The 5906-nt window shown below is 37.5% G+C and overlaps 1 pseudogene; it reads right to left on the bottom strand.

Annotated features, from left to right (window-relative positions):
• Positions 1-3556: 3556 nt before the first annotated feature.
• Positions 3557-5630, bottom strand: LOC109464001 (annotated as a pseudogene).
• Positions 5631-5906: the final 276 nt, after the last annotated feature.

Here is a 5906-nt window from a genome sequence, read left to right as displayed (position 1 = left end):
CAAGAAACTTTAAGAAAGGAATTTCTTGTTTTTCTTGGAATGATTTAGAAAAAACAAGCACTTCGTTCTTGACTTTCTTGACATATGACTATCTAGAAAAAAGTGTTTATTGACAGTAAGAATTTTGGTCTTGAACTGAGAACCAAAGTCCTACAGATTACAGCGGTATATATATAGTAACTGCATTTAGTAAAATGGACAGTTCATTACTAGTCTTCTTTGAGTCCTGCACATTAAAATTACATCAAAATAACATAACAATTCTACCGTCATGACTTAATAATTTCAATATATACCGTAAATACTACAACTTTAACAACTACACAATAATTAATAAATAACTATATAACGTATATACAGCACTACTAACAAAAAACAACTACTAATTACTCTTTATCTTAGACCTTAGCTTCTCCCGCAACTTTACGGTTGCATAAATTACACTGTTTGCTACTGATTGCTAATAAATACAAAACCCGTCTCACCTAAATTCACTATACAAACATAATATACAGGAATTAAAATATACTTTAAAAGAACTACGCCTAGTAACAAGGTTTGTCTATTTTGGTTCAAAATGTGTGTGTATATATATATATATATGTGTGTGTGTGCTTGAAACATACACAGTAGTGTAAAAACGGCGTAAGTTTCTGTCTTAAAATCACGAATAATAACAAATTATATAATGTTATCTAATTAAGGGTTAACCCTACCTAGACCGGGCTTTATTTTTTGACATCGGGGGGACCGGGGGGGGGCTTCTTTTGACCCCCCCCCCAAGAACTCGCGAACGGTATGTCGTATGACCGCCAAATTTTCAGAGAATGGTGTACTAGTAAAAATCTATCATATCCACAATTTTTTATGTCGTTATGACGCAATATGACGTCATTATGACGTCATTAATGTGATTTTATTGTCCAAAACCGTCTAAATAGGTTTTTCCCTGAAAACTAAATGGTATTCAACATAACTGTACCAAAAGTGTTTATGACAGAATATTAGGGTGTACTAAGTCTTATGTTGCCCATAGCAACACCGGTGACGTCATAAAATGACGTCATGCATATTTAAGATATCCGCCATCTTGGATTATCAATCTTGAATTTTCAAAAATAGTTTTTTTTTTCATGATAAAGCCTAAAATACACTGTAAACATACTAAAGACCTTCATTTACACCTTTTTTGGAAAAATAAATGGAAGTATTGATGAAATTTTAATGAAAATAACCTGTATATACCTGTTTTAATGATATGGTCCGCCATCTTGGATTTTGGCCAATGACGTCATCAAATTAGCATAAATTATGCATATTTAATGATGAAATTTACATAAAATTATCAGGGATGTTATTAATATTAGAAACCATGAGTAACTTGACATAAAACCCATAAAACTCTATTGTTGAAACAAAAAATACTAAATTTAGCAAAAAATGCCTGTCAGAAACCCGTTGCCATGGCAACACAAAAAATTATTATCTTATTCAAATGATAGAGAATTGTTGCCAACAATATTCTAGGAAAAGTCACTAAGTTTGGCCGTTCTATGGCTAGCCGTTCAGACGCTAGGTGACATCAAAGTTGCCGCGGGCACTTTTAGCCCCCCCCCCCGGTCTAGGTAGGGTTAATGACCCGCCCCGAGGTGAATATGGTGTGATAAAGCCTTGTCAGTTGCTATAAATAAAGGCACCGAGTGAGCGCAGCGAACGAGGTGGCTTTATTTATAGCAACTGACAAGGCTTTTTCACACCATATTCACAGAGAAAGGGCTGGCCATTAATGCTATTATCATATAGCCTATCAAAACGTACACAGTAAAGAGTGTCACATTCCTGTATAACACATGCAAACTTAGATTTTATAACAAACCATTAAAGTCACTCCTCTGTCTTCCCGTCTGCTAGCCACTGTTCCTGTGCATCTTTCCCCGATTCCAATACAAGGAACCACATATTGAGTATAAATCAGTTCTTCTATGACAAATTTGGACACAGCATTGTCTATTGTATGTCCTTTGGTGTGATCTTTTTTTACCTGTTCTATCAGAGTTCATATGAGTTCACCGGAACTTTGGAATAGAACCGGTATTCCATCTGTGGTTATTTTTGGCGAAAAGAATAGAGCAAGCTTCCATTTGAAGTCATCTGAGGTCATTTGGATGTTTCAATACAGAAATGTACTTACTAGCTAAGTGGGGGTGGAGCAAATATGTTTTCTTTCCTTTCGCTCAAAATTCATATGTATTGACATGGTCTTTATTTTGTTTAGCACTGATTTGGGAATCGGTTGATGACCAGACGGTAAACATTTCTATTAAAAAAGGAAACGTGCTACAAATGTCAGCAAAAGGAGTCAACTCCCCTGGAAATGGTTTGCTCCGGGCCGTGCTTTATTGTGCAACAAAGCACACTTGTGAGAATAAAACACACCTGACAATACTTGTATCATGCTAACTGAGACATTATGGCGTCATAATCAATATGGAATGGGGGCTTATGATTGGTCAACGCCACCTGGCTATATGATAATACCGCAAAATACCAACATAAAAGTGTTAGACAAATGGCTTTCCAGAGTATAACTACGTTACCGTGTCATTATACAGTACAAATACCAGTCTGTCATTTCAGCAACAGAGACTGCAAAACTTATAGAGTTACTGAGTTACAAGTGTCTTCCAAAAAAAAAAGTAAGCCTTAAAAATCACCATTCGCTGCCATCTCTTAGTCACGTAAACCTCCCACCAACGTATGATTCTTCCAACCAGAATCCGTTCTAGTGTACCTTTTCATCAAAACTCAAAAGAGCTGTTTTTTTTCAAAATTAAAAAAAAAAAATCTTGACAAGTTGTGTAACACCTAGAAGGCAGAATCGGTCCTGATTTTAGAAAACATTATTAAAGTTGATATTTTTAGATTTTACTCTCAATCGCATTCAAAATGCTAGGTGAACACCAAAGACACGTATGAAAACGTCTAAGAAGAGATTATTAAATAAATGATTAAAAGCAACAGTAAAACAAGGGTGTCAGTTATGAATGGGCTTGATTGGACGATGTTGGACACAGAGGTTAATTACTACGAATGAATGATATACAAAATGTGTTAAACTTTGACAAATATCTGAGAAATTTAACAATCATACAATAAACACTGTACTGAAACATTGATTTCAAAATGTAAAATGTCAAAAATATGTTGACGATTTAACTACGTGATTTCGTATGCAATCGTATTCGTTAATGTACACCATACACGCTGTCATTATAGGCACTATTAACAACGATGTAAAAATATTCAATGACTTGGAAGTGACAAAACCTATACCTGATACTACTATTGCAGAACAAAGTCATGAGTGAAATCTGTTTTCGTCGACAAAATACGAGCCATATATAAAAAGCAAACGATCTTCCACCATCAACATCTGCTTGGGGAGTGCTGCTTGCGCTGCCACATACCAGAGATTGTACCCATCGATCAATCAACAATTATTACAAATTATGACAAAGAGATTGCCTTTAATGTAGATGTGGCAACCACAATTTTTAGAAACCTTACATGTATTTAGCATTGACAATGTTTTCAGATTAAACTAAACGTGATTAAGATATGGTGGAAGGGGAAAGTTATGGTCTGGCGAACAGACCTTTCGGCGGTAGACCCTTAGGAACTTTCCCCTGCCTTTTGAAGAAGCGCTTGTCCCAGTCTACCCTAGTCAGTTTCAGCTCAGAACACAACGTCTGATCCACCGTAAACTCTTCGTTCCATCTCGAAGCTCCAACAACGTAACTCTCACTAACAGAGCTGTTGCAGTAGATATTTACTTCATAGTTCACCCGTCTGAAGAGTTGTACTTCACTCTGGAAATCTTCTTCTCCGTCCATGATTTCCTGCCAGAGAGTTTTGTTGAAGTAGCTGTAAAGCAGGTAATATAGGTCGCTTGAACGGCGGTGGTTTTCTTGAAGCCTCTCCGATATATTGGCCGTCTTATAAACATACGAGCGATAGTTCCGAATTTGTCTGTCATACAAGATGTCTTGAAATTTCCAACATATTTTTCTTTTAAGCAGAATCAATGATTCGTCGTAGTACTCCAAAATCATTACATGATCGAATTCTTGACTAAGCTCTTCGATACGAGCTTGCGCCATTCCAGAGTACCGCGGAGGTACTCCCATCATAAAGGCCTGCCAGTTCCTTGTCATGGACCCGCTACTACCGAGAAAATACTTGGGGTTGCTTAAATAAACCTCTAGTGGGTTTTTCTTTTGTAACACATGACCCCTGTACATCTGAAAGTAATTGATGACCGATTTTAGGTGACTGAGCGGGTAGCGCAGAATTGCGATGTAAACCGCGTTCTTCTGCATGATGTTGGACATCTGGGATCTGTTGTACGGTAGGTGGTGCAGCATGGCGTCATACGGAGGATAGTAGGGAGGTTTTGCATAAGTCAGATACTGGCTCTTCAGCGTTGCCCTTTCCGGATTCTCTGGGAGCACGATGGAAAGGTTGAAGGTCCAAACAAACCTCTAGTGTAGAAGCAAATGAGAATATGAGATTGTTAAAATGATTTCTCCTTTCTTTGTCTCCTTATTGGAGGATAGGTACATACTAGGGACCAACCTCTCGAACAAAAAAAAAATAAACTTGCTTCTTGTTTAGGCCCTGGTAGTTATACCTGTATTGGCAAGAACGCACATACAACTAACAATGAGGTTTTATCTGATAATTACTCTTTTGAACAGCACAGAGCAAGAACAGCAATTTTGAATTTTAATAAAAGATCAATTTTTTTTCAGCGGAGGTGACATTGTTCTAAACCAACGATCTTCTGAAATGTGTCATGGACGAGTGTGGTGGTAACGCCGAACTGACCTGTTATGTGCGCAGAGCTAAAAATTGCCCTTCATGGATGTTATCTGCACAGCCTCTATCTAGGTATAATATGACGACGCACGCTGTAAGAACTATCTAATTCTGATGCTGATTGTGCAAAACAATCAAGAAACTAGTGCTTTCAACATAAGCAAAGGCAATATTCATATCAAGCCTTACTAATCGGATTTATAGCTAAATCCCGAGATACGCTGGGAGGGGGCACCAGCAAGTAGGTCGTCTACCTCTGTCATTAATTACACGCTACCTTGCGTGTTTTCATCAAACAACAATGAATGCAGTTTCAGAGAATCGTGATCGGGCACGGTTTGAAAGGAATGTGTGACACGTGGACCAGATGTGAGGTATGCAAGTTACCCGAATCGCGGTTCGGGTGGTTTCATATGAACAAGGTCTTTATCTAAAAAGAATGTAGCTTGAACCGGTTTGTAGTTGTGATGGCAACGAGGAATGTGACATATAATAACCTGATTATGAACTCGTTATGAACAGGGCCAAAATGCATTGTTTGAAAAGAACTATGCCATCATGTAAAAAACTTTGTCCCTCAAGCAATGCGTATATATGTAAAATGTGTAAAATTGTATGGCACAGTCTCTAGAAAAATAAACTTTAAAAGTTTCTACTAAACACATACCTGAAGGATGCAGGCGGTGTTTGTTATGTGATCCTGCCTTGTGCACTTTGATAAAAACTTTTTCGAGCCGAACATCGGGAGGCATTTAGTTGGAAGAGAAAGTGATGATTCTCTGTGATGTCAGTGACGCTTTCCATCTCAACGACATCTTGTGTCTCATCGTTCCATCTATCCGAACTGTTTACGGCCGATTTAATATGACTCATGTTCACCATCCTACAGGAAATATTAATGTAGGCGTAAATATATTGCAGTCAAATTTGTGAAATTATAAAATTGACATTTGGATGATTGTTATCTTGCATGATTTTTCTTATAATAAGCAACCAAGGCCCTAAACCTGTCACTACTGGACATCTGT

Source organism: Branchiostoma belcheri, unplaced genomic scaffold (assembly GCF_001625305.1).
Source record: "Branchiostoma belcheri isolate BF01 breed outbred unplaced genomic scaffold, Haploidv18h27 scaffold130, whole genome shotgun sequence".
Taxonomy (NCBI): Eukaryota; Metazoa; Chordata; class Leptocardii; order Amphioxiformes; family Branchiostomatidae; genus Branchiostoma; species Branchiostoma belcheri.
This window is presented reverse-complemented; position numbering and strand designations above follow the sequence as displayed.